Consider the following 12320-nt stretch of genomic DNA (forward strand, 5'->3'; position numbering starts at 1 on the left):
TCAGTAAGAGAGTGAGACTATATACTAGTGTGCAGTACAGAGGCAAGCTGCTAAGGTAACATTAATAAGTCAGTAAGAGAGTGAGACTATATACTAGTGTGCAGTACAGAGGCAAGCTGCTAAGGTAACATTAATAAGTCAGTAAGACAGTGAGACTATATACTAGTGTGCAGTACAAAGGGCAAGCTGCTAAGGTAACATTAATAAGTCAGTAAGAGAGTGAGACTATATACTAGTGTGCAGTACAGAGGCAAGCTGCTAAGGTAACATTAATAAGTCAGTAAGAGAGTGAGACTATATACTAGTGTGCAGTAGAGAGGCAAGCTGCTATGGTAACATTAATAAGTCAGTAAGAGAGTGAGACTATATACTAGTGTGCAGTACAAAGGGCAAGCTGCTAAGGTAACATTAATAAGTCAGTAAGAGAGTGAGACTATATACTAGTGTGCAGTACAGAGGCAAGCTGCTAAGGTAACATTAATAAGTCAGTAAGAGAGTGAGACTATATACTAGTGTGCAGTACAGAGGCAAGCTGCTAAGGTAACATTAATAAGTCAGTAAGAGAGTGAGACTATATACTAGTGTGCAGTACAAAGGGCAAGCTGCTAAGGTAACATTAATAAGTCAGTAAGAGAGTGAGACTATATACTAGTGTGCAGTACAGAGGCAAGCTGCTAAGGTAACATTAATAAGTCAGTAACAGAGTGAGACTATAAACTTTTGTGTGCAGTACAGAGGCAAGCTGCTAAGGTAACAGTAATAAGTCAGTAAGAGAGTGAGACTATATACTAGTGTGCAGTACAGAGGCAAGCTGCTAAGGTAACAGTAATAAGTCAGTAAGAGAGTGAGACTATATACTAGTGTGCAGTACAGAGGCAAGCTGCTAAGGTAACATTAATAAGTCAGTAAGAGAGTGAGACTATATACTAGTGTGCAGTACAGAGGCAAGCTGCTAAGGTAACATTAATAAGTCAGTAAGACAGTGAGACTATATACTAGTGTGCAGTACAAAGGGCAAGCTGCTAAGGTAACATTAATAAGTCAGTAAGAGAGTGAGACTATATACTAGTGTGCAGTACAGAGGCAAGCTGCTAAGGTAACATTAATAAGTCAGTAACAGAGTGAGACTATAAACTTTTGTGTGCAGTACAGAGGCAAGCTGCTAAGGTAACATTAATAAGTCAGTAAGAGAGTGAGACTATATACTAGTGTGCAGTACAGAGGCAAGCTGCTAAGGTAACAGTAATAAGTCAGTAAGAGAGTGAGACTATATACTAGTGTGCAGTACAGAGGCAAGCTGCTAAGGTAACAGTAATAAGTCAGTAAGAGAGTGAGACTATATACTAGTGTGCAGTACAGAGGCAAGCTGCTAAGGTAACAGTAATAAGTCAGTAAGAGAGTGAGACTATATACTAGTGTGCAGTACAGAGGCAAGCTGCTATGGTAACATTAATAAGTCAGTAAGAGAGTGAGACTATAAACTAGTGTGCAGTATAGAGGCAAGCTGCTAAGTTAACATTAATAGGTTCAGTAAGAGAGTGAGACTATAAACTAGTGTGCAGTACGGAGGCATGCTGCTAAAGGTAACATTAATAAGTCGGTAAGAGAGTGAGACTATAAACTAGTGTGGAGTACAGAGGCAAGCTGCTAAGGTAGTGGGTGTAAAGTTTGAGCAAACAAAATACAAAAACGATCCTTAAACTGCTGTAAAAGAGTAAAAAAAAAAAAAATCTAAACAACATTCATTAAATTATCATTTTTACTAACAGAATCCCTTTCAGTAAAATCTAAGGTTGCAGCACTTTAATAAAATGTGGCTAAAACACTGCTCACTGCATCTCTTCCTGATCTGTAAGGCAGTGAAAGTGGCTCATTCCACTGCACTTGGAGGGGGAGTACAGAACTCTATTTTTCATTGAAGCAAAGCTGGCAGCTTCACAGGGCAGCAACAAAATAAATGAAAGTATTTTTTTGTTGTTTTTGTTTTATATGATTTAACATCCAGCCCCAACCCTAAGTTCCCCTGATTGATGCCTCTCACTAGATTAGGTCAGCCCCAAAGAGGCCTGCCTCAAATAAGCGCTTATGGGCCATGCAGTGATCTTAACCACTTTCTCTTGTAAGGTGTATCCAGTCCACGGATCATCCATTACTTGTGGGATATTCTCCTTCCCAACAGGAAGTTGCAAGAGGATCACCCACAGCAGAGCTGTCTATATAGCTCCTCCCCTAACTGCCATATCCAGTCATTCTCTTGCAACTCTCGACAAGCATGGAAGTAGTGAGAGAGAAGTGGTGAAACGTAGTTGTTTTTTTCTTCAATCAAAAGTTTGTTATTTTTAAATGGTACCGGAGTTGTACTATTTTTGTCCCAGGCAGAAAATAGAAGAAGAATCTGCCTATGATCTCTAATGATCTTAGCAGGTTGTAACTAAGATCCATTGCTGTTCTCACACATAACTGAAGAGAGAGGTAACTTCAGCTGGGGAATGGCGTGCAGGTTATCCTGCTATGAGGTATGTGCAGTTAAAAATTTTTTCTAGAGATGTGACTGCTAGAAAATGCTGCTGATACCAGATTTATGTAAGGTAAGCCTGATTACAGTGATTTAATAGCGACTGGTATCATGCTTACTTTCAGAGGTAATACTCTTATAAATTTTCAATTCCTGTCATATAAAACGTTTGCTGGAAGTGTTTAAACTTTTTTATATATGCTTTGGTGATAAAACTTTATTGGGGCCTAGTTTTTTTCCACATGGCTGGCTTAAATTTGCCTAGAAACAGTTTCCTTAGGCTTTCCACTGTGTTACTATGAGTGGGAGGGGCCTAATTTAGCGCATAATTGCGCAGTAACTTTGACAGACTGAGACATCCAGCTTCCTCCAGGAGTCCCCTGAATGCTATAGGACCTCTCTAAAGGGCTCTTAGGCTTTCCAAAGTCGTTTGTTTGGGAAGGTAGGGCCACAGCAGAGCTGTGGCAGTTTGTTGTGACTGTTAAAAAACGTCTATCGTTTTTTTAATCCGTTTTTTGAACTAAGGGGTTAATCATCCATTTGCAAGTGGGTGCAATGCTCTGTTAGCTTATTATACACACTGTAAAAATTTCGTTTGTTTTACTGCTTTTTTCACTGTTTTTCAAATTCTGACCTTTTTTTATTTTTCTTAAAGGCACAGTACCGTTTTTATTTTATGCTTGTTAACTTGATTTAAAGTGTTTTCCAAGCTTGCTGGTCTCATTGCTAGTCTGTTTAAACATGTCTGACATAGAGGAAACTCCTTGTTCATTATGTTTAGAAGCCATGGTGGAACCCCCTCTTAGAATGTGTACCAAATGTACTGATTTCACTTTAAGCAATAAAGATCATATTCTGTCTTTAAAAAATTTATCACCAGAGGAATCTGACGAGGGGGAAGTTATGCCGACTAACTCGCCCCACGTGTCAGACCCTTTGACTCCCGCTCAAGGGACTCACGCTCAAATGGCGCCAAGTACATCTAGTGCACCCATGGCGTTTACTTTACAAGACATGGCGGCAGTCATGGATAATACACTGTCAGCGGTATTATCCAGACTACCTGGGTTACGAGGAAAGCGAGACAGCTCTGGAGTTAGAAGAAATACAGAGCATACTGACTCTTTAGTAGCTATGTCTGATACTCCCTCACAATATGCAGAAGCTGAGGAAGGAGAGCTTCTTTCTGTGGGTGATGTTTCTGACTCGGGGAAGAAACCTGATTCTGATATGTCAACATTTAAATTTAAGCTTGAAGGGGGGGCGGAGCCAGCAGCGCATGAGAGAGGTCGCAGGCTCTCTGAGCTCCTGCTTAAATCAGATCTAAGAGCCCAAGTAACTACAGGATTATAGTGGGATCACTCATCTAAACCCTACCTGCTACCCGGAGTGCTCTAACTTTGAATATATAACTACCAGCAGTGTGTTTGCCCTGGAAAGCCTACTGCGTAGGTATAAGGACGGCGGCCATATTATCACTCTCACGGTCACAAAGTGGCTATGGCTAGCATCGGCCAGATATGCACGGAGATCAGCAAGCTCCTAACTCAACATCACATCAGGCTTGCCGCTGCTTTGGATGGAGCTGCAGGATTAGAGGAGAGCTGTGGGACTTTGTCAGCGAGGTCTCTAGATCTGGGCGAAGTGCACACCAATTGCGGGGATGCTTCGGGGCCCCGGCATTACCTGCATAGCCATGATGGTGTATCATCTGAGTCCGGGACTCACCGGAAGATTGGGGAGATCGATCCTAACTTTTCAAGCGTGGTTCTGCAGAGCCAAACAGAGGAAGACCTTACCCGTATAGCCGCTCCGGAAGCCAAGGAAAGCAAGAGGTCTCGAGTGATCTCAAAGTGCTTTGGTATTACTGGCACTGAGGATCTGTCGCCTAACAGCACACGCCGTTCTGCTCGTCTCCTAACTGTAATGGAACTGTTCTGGAGCCCTGGGAGACTTGCTCCTATTGTGTCTAAAGTCGGAGTAGGCTAGGATTGTAGTGAGATACGCAGATCGCAGAACCGGAGCATGACTGGAACTGTGAGATGTAAAAAGATATTCAGTTAATTCTATGATTTCAGTTTCAATGCCATGTTTGATTTTCACTTTGGTACATGGACTTTACTAAGGGAGAGCCAGGACATTTTTTTTTTTTATTCTGGATGAAGGTACTACGCTGGATGTTGGAGTATGTGTGTACTTGGAGCCCTATTTCATTAGCGGGCATGTCTGAGATAACTATAATCCTTTGCCCACTAATGTGAAAATAGCAATCTTGCCTACTAATGCGTCAGCGTGGGTATAAAATTACTAGTTGCCATATGCTGTCTGTAGCCATATATATTTTTTTTACTTTTATCATTATTATTCCACAGTATACAATTGTATTTATGCATGATGCTAGTATCTGATCTGTATTATTCTCCTATATTTTATGCAAAAAAAAAAAATGTGGTCCTTTTCTGTTTTAGATATGTTGTTAGCAATCCATATAACCACCCCCCCCCACCACCACATGTAATGTACCTCCTAGTTATGGAGTACGAATTAAGCGGTCTACCTTTTTTATACCGCAATCATAATACTAATAATCTTTACTCTAATAGCTCAGAATTAAGAGGCCTAGATCCTCTCTTACTTAATATCTTTCTCTGCATATCTTATCAGCCATATATTATTGTTTGTTTACTGTCCATCCTGGGCTTTAACTTGACATTACTTATTCTCAGTGTGATATTAACTAAAATCTGAGGTTTAGACAGTTTTTTTTTTCTTCCTCTCACTGGCATACTGTTGAAGTGTTTTTTTCTCTCTTTATTATAGCAACTATAAACATTACTAGCATCTTGATAGTTAAATAGCAGACGTTGTTTTTTACATATGTAATTTTAATGAGCAACGTAATCAATGTACCTTGTTGCTGGCGATTGTATAATGCCAATATAATGTGCTGTAATTCTTTGTTTGTATGTCATAATTTCTCTTTACCTCAAATAAAAATTATTAAACAAAAAAAAATAAAAAAAAAATAAAAAAATTTAAGCTTGAACACCTCCGCGTATTGCTCAGGGAGGTTTTAGCTGCTCTGAATGACTGTGATACAATTGCAGTGCCAGCGAAATTGTGTAGATTGGATAAATACTATGCAGTGCCGGTGTGCACTGATGTTTTTCCAATACCTAAAAGGTTTACAGAAATTATTACTAAGGAATGGGATAGATCAGGTGTGCCGTTTTCTCCCCCTCCTATTTTTAAGAAAATGTTTCCGATAGATGCCGCCACGCGGGACTTATTGCAGACAGTCCCCAAGGTGGAGGGAGCAGTTTCTACCCTAGCTAAGCGTACTACTATCCCTGTCGAGGACAGTTGTGCTTTCTCAGATCCAATGGATAAAAAATTAGAGGGTTACCTTAAGAAAATGTTTATTCAACAAGGTTTTAGTCTACAGCCCCTTGCATGCATTTCCCCAGTCACTGCTGCTGCGGCTTTCTGGTTTGAGTCTCTGGAAGAGGCTTTACAGGTAGGAACTCCATTGGATGACATACTTGACAAGCTTAGAGCACTTAAGCTAGCCAATTCTTTTTTTTCTGATGCTATTGTTCATTAGACTAAACTAACGGCTAAGAATTCTGGTTTTGCTATTCAGGCGCACAGGGCGCTATGGCTTAAATCGTGGTCAGCTGACGTTACTTCAAAGTCTAAGCTGCTTAACATTCCCTGCAAGGGGCAAACCCTATTCGGGCCTGGTTTGAAGGAGATCATTTCTGATATCACTGGAGGAAAAGGTCATGCCCTTCCTCAGGATAGGTCCAAAGCAAGGGCCAAACAGACTAATTTTCGTGCCTTTCGGAACTTCAAGGCGAGTGCGGCATCAACTTTCTCTAATGCAAAACAAGAGGGAACTTTTGCTCAGTCCAAGTCGGTCTGGAGACCTAACCAGACCTGGAACAAAGGTAAGCAGGCCAAAAAGCCTGCTGCTGCCTCTAAGACAGCATGAAGGATCGGCCCCCTATCCGGTAACGGATCTAGTAGGGGGCAGACTTTCGCTCTTCGCCCAGGCTTGGGCAAGAGATGTCCAGGATCCCTGGGCGTTGGAAATTGTATCCCAGGGATATCTTCTGGACTTCAGAGCTTCTCCTCCAAAAGGGAGATTTCACCTTTAACAATTATCTGCAAACCAGATAAAGAGAGAGGCATTCTTACACTGTGTTCAAGACCTCCTAGTTATGGGAGTGATCCATCCAGTTCCAAAGGAGGAACAGGGACAGGGATTTTACTCAAATCTGTGGTTCCCAAAAAAGAGGGAACATTCAGACCAATTTTAGATCTCAAGATCTTAAACAAATTCCTCAGAGTCCCATCATTCAAGATGGAGACTATTCGTACCATCCTACCTATGATCCAGGAGGGTCAATACATGACTACAGTGGATTTAAAGGATGCTTATCTTCACATTCCGATACACAAAGATCATCATCGGTTTCTCAGGTTTGCCTTCCTGAACAGGCATTACCAGTTTGTAGCTCTTCCCTTTTGGGTTAGCTACAGCCCCAAGAATCTTTACGCAGGTTCTGGGGTCACTTCTGGCAGTCCTAAGACCGCGGGGCATAGTAGTGGCCCCTTATTTAGACGACATTCGGATACAGGCGTCAAATTTCCAAATTGACAAGTCTCATACGGACATAGTTCTGGCATTTCTGAGGTCGCATGGGTGGAAGGTGAACGAGGAAAAGAGTTCTCTATCCCCTCTCACAAGAGTCTCCTTTCTGGGAACTCTAATAGATTCTGTAGAAATGAGGATTTACCTGACAGAGTCCAGGTTATCAAAACTTCTAAATTCCTGCCGTGTTCTTTATTCCACTTCTCGCCCTTCGGTGGCTCAGTGTATGGAAGTAATCTGTTTAATGGTAGCGGCAATGGACATAGTGCACGCCTACCTCTCAGACCGCTGTAACTATGCATGCTCAGTCAGTGGAATGGGGATTACACAGATTTGTCCCCTCTACTAAATCTGGATCAAGAGACCAGGGATTCTCTTCTCTGGTGGCTATCTCGGGTCCATCTGTCCAAAGGTATGACCTTTCGCAGGCCAGATTGGACAATTGTAACGACAGATGCCAGCCTTCTAGGCTGGGGGGCAGTCTGGAACTCCCTGAAGGCTCAGGGATCGTGGACTCAGGAGGAAGCACTCCTTCCGATAAACATTCTGGAACTAAGAGCGATATTCAAGGCTCTTCAGGCTTGGCCTCAGCTAGCGACAATGAGGTTCATCAGATTTCAGTCGGACAACATCACGACTGTAGCTTACATCAACCATCAAGGGGGAACAAGGAGTTCCCTAGCAATGTTGGAGGTTTCAAAGATAATTCTATGGGCAGAGATTCACGCTTGCCATCTATCAGCTATCCATATCCCAGGAGTAGAGAACTGGGAGGCGGATTTTCTAAGTCTACAGACTTTTCATCCGGGGGAGTGGGAGCTCCATCCGGAGGTTTTGCACAATTGATTCATCGTTGGGGCAAACCAGAACTGGATCTCATGGCGTCTCGCCAGAACGCCAAACTTCCTTGCTACGGATCCAGGTCCAGGGATCCCAAGGCAACGCTGATAGATGCTCTAGCAGCACCTTGGTCTTTCAACCTGGCTTATGTGTTTCCACCGTTTCCTCTGCTCCCTCGTCTGATTGCCAAAATCAAGCAGGAGAGAGCATCGGTGATCTTGATAGCGCCTGCGTGGCCACGCAGGACTTGGTATGCAGATCTGGTGGACATGTCATCCTTTCCACCATGGACTCTGCCGCTGAGACCGGACCTTCTACTTCAGGGTCCTTTCAATCATCCAAATCTAATTTCTCTGAGACTGACTGCCTGGAGATTGAACGCTTGATTTTATCAAAGCGTGGCTTCTCCGAGTCAGTCATTGATACCTTAATTCAGGCACGAAAGCCTGTCACCAGGAAAATCCATCCTAAGATATGGCGTACATATCTTTATTGGTGTGAATCCAAGGGTTACTCATGGAGTAAAGTCAGGATTCCCAGGATATTATCTTTTCTCCAAGAAGGTTTGGAGAAAGGATTGTCAGCTAGTTCCTTAAAGGGACAGATTTCTGCTCTGTCTATTCTTTTGCACAAGCCTCTGGCGGATGTTCCAGACGTTCAGGCATTTTGTCAGGCTTTAGTTAGAATCAAGCCTGTGTTTAAACCTGTTGCTCCGCCATGGAGTTTAAATTTGGTTCTTAAAGTTCTTCAAGGGGTTCCGTTTGAACCTCTTCATTCCATAGATATCAAACTTTTATCTTGGAAAGTTCTATTTTTGGTAGCTATTTCCTCGGCTCGTAGAGTTTCCGAGTTATCTGCTTTACAATGTGATTCCCCTTATCTGATCTTCCATGCATACCAAACCTGGGTTTTTACCTAAGGTGGTATCTAATAAGAATATCAATCAGGAGATTGTTGTTCCATCATTGTGTCCTAATCCTTCTTCAAAGAAGGAACGTCTATTACACAATCTTGACGTGGTTCGTGCTTTAAAGTATTATTTACAAGCTACTAAAGATTTTCTTCAAACATCTGCTTTGTTGTCTACTCTGGACAGAGGGGAGGCCAAAAGGCTTCGGCAACTTCTTTCTTTTTGGCTAAGGAGTATAATACGCTTAGCTTATGAGACTGCTTGCCAGCAGCCTCCTGAAAGGATTACAGCTCATTCTACTAGAGCTGTGGCTTCCACATGGGCCTTTAAAAATGAGGCTTCTGTTGAACGGATTTGCAAGGCGGCGACTTGGTCTTCGCTTCATACCTTTTCAAAATTCTATAAATTTGATACATTTGATACTTTTGCTTCTTCGGAGGCTATTTTTGGGAGAGAGGTTTTACAGGCAGTGGTACCTTCCGTTTAAGTTCCTGCCTTGTCCCTCCCTTCATCCGTGTACTTTAGCTTTGGTATTGGTATCCCACAAGTAATGGATGATCCGTGGACTGGATACACCTTACAAGAGAAAACATAATTTATGCTTACCTGATAAATTTATTTCTCTTGTGGTGTATGCAGTCCACGGCCCGCCCTGTCATTTTAAGGCAGGTATTTTTTAACTTTAAACTACAGTCACCACTGCACCCTATGGTTTCTCCTTTCTCTTGCTTGTCTTCGGTCGAATGACTGTATATGGCAGTTAGGGGAGGAGCTATATAGACAGCTCTGCTGTGGGTGATCCTCTTGCAACTTCCTGTTGGGAAGGAGAATATCCCACAAGTAATGGATGATCCGTGGACTGGATACACCACAAGAGAAATAAATTTATCAGGTAAGCATAAATTATGTTTTCATCCAGAAGGTGGCGCAGCATGTTGTGTAATGGAGGGCAGCAGCTGGCAGACCAGCTTGTGTCTCTCCAGTGCACAACATGTAGCTGTGGGAAAAAAAATGCTGGGGGGGGGGGGGGGGGGGGGGAGAATTGCAATATTTTTTTTTTTTAAAGCCAATAAAAATATATATATTTTTGCCCATATGAGAGGTGAAACCCTGCCTCTAGTGACTACATACACACACACACACACACACACACATATACATACACACACACATATACATACATACACACATATACATACATACATACACACATATACATACACACACACATATACATACATATACATACACACACACACATATATACACACACACACGTACACACATACGTACACACACACACATACGTACACATACGTACACACACGTACACACACGTACACATACACACACACGTACACACGTACACATACACACACATACACAGATATATATATATATTCTATAAAATAAAAACTTATAGATACAGTAATAAGGTTATACACATGACATCAAGTAATCTTTGAACTTGACTGCACAACAAGGTATATGACACAGGCTGTGTTTCCTTCAGGCCCGGGAACAAGACAGGAGGACAGAGCGCTGTGTCAGTAGGATAAAAATCTCAGAGGTTGCCTTAAAGGGATAGTAAAGTCCAAAATAAACTTTCATTATTCAGATAGGGCATGCAATTTTAAACCACTTTATCATGAAATTTGCTTTGTTCTTTTGGTATTCTTAGTTGAAAGCTAAACCTAGGTAGGTTCATATGCTAATTTCTGAAAGCATTTGACAGTTTTTCAAAGCCAGACACCGTTAGTTCATGTGTTTCATATTGATAAAATTGTGCTCATGCACATGAAGTTATTTAAGAGTCAGAACTAATTGCATGAAATGCAAGTCTGTCAAAAAATCTAAGATAAGGGGGTAGTCATCCGAAGCTTAGATGCAAGGTAATTACAGAGGTAAAAAGTATATTAATATAACAATGGCGAAATATATGCACTAAACAAACAAAATTAGCCAAGGCCAAATATTTCTGTGAAAATCTGAACAATAACATATCAAACCCTAGAAAGTTTTGGAAAGTCATAAATAATTTACAAACTCCACCAATCCACTCCCAACCCTCCACTGTCAATGTGGACAACCAAACCCTGCAACTCCCCTTAGATGTAGCAAATGCCTTTAACAAATATTTTGTCGGATGCTCCACCACCCTGATTGACAAACTAATAAATGGCACTTGTCCTGAAGCTACAAATGTGGATCAGGCCCCACTAAATCAGCAAAGACCCAATATAGAGAAGTTCAATTTTAGACCTGTACCCATCAATGTCATTAAGAAACACCTTAATAATCTAAAAATGAAAAACCAGTCAGGACCTGATCAAATCCCAGCAATGCTGTTGAAGCTTAGTGCGCCGGCAATTGCTAAGCCTGTCACAACCCTAATTAACGAATCCTTGGTGTCTGGATACATACCCAAACTTTGGAAGACTGCAAGAGTAGTGCCTATCCATAAAAGTGGGGAGATAACCTTGGTTTCTAACTATCGCCCAATATCATTGCTCCCAGTATTGTCAAAAATCTTAGAAAAATGCGTCCATACGCAATTATGTGAATATTACCAACAATCTAACTATCTGACCTCTGATCAATCAGGTTTTCGTACAAATCACTCCACTACAACTGCTCTCCTAAAAGTTTGCAACGACATCCAAACTGGAATGGAACAAGGAGACCTAACTGGAGCTATTTTCCTTGATTTTGCAAAGGCCTTTGACACAGTAGACCACGACCTACTACTGCTCAAACTAAAAAACTCAGGTATTGGTGATCGTCCGCTAACCTGGTTTCGATCATATGTATCGGATCGATCACAATATGTCTCCATTTCTGACAGCGACTCCCTCCCTCTCCCAGTCACGTGTGGTGTTCCCCAAGGTTCCATTCTCGGCCCCCTGCTATTCACATTGTTTATAAATGATTTGCCTAATGTCTGCCAATCCTCAACTGTACACATGTATGGAGATGACACGGTAATCTATGCAAACAATTCCGATCTACCGCAGCTTGAAGCAGTGCTCCAAGACCAGTTCACAGAGGTAGAAAAGTGGATCTCAAAAAACAAACTCTTCCTAAACACTGACAAAACTGTCACAATGATCTTTGGAACAGGACCTAAACTACTCAAACTACAAAATTCCCATCTATGTATCAAAACAAAATCAAATTGCACACTGACCGCAGTCCACTCTTTTAAATACTTGGGTATGTTGTTAGACCCCAATCTATCTTTTGGCCTCCATATAGAAAAACTGGCATCTAAACTTTATCCAAAAATAGGTGCCCTGTACAGAAACAAATCCTGCCTCAGCCCTACTGTAAAGGAAAAGATTGTACAGCAAATGCTGATGCCAATCGTGGATTATGGGGATGTAGATTATGCACCAGCA

This window comes from Bombina bombina, unplaced genomic scaffold, assembly GCF_027579735.1.
Source record: "Bombina bombina isolate aBomBom1 unplaced genomic scaffold, aBomBom1.pri scaffold_1616, whole genome shotgun sequence".
Classification (NCBI taxonomy): Eukaryota; Metazoa; Chordata; class Amphibia; order Anura; family Bombinatoridae; genus Bombina; species Bombina bombina.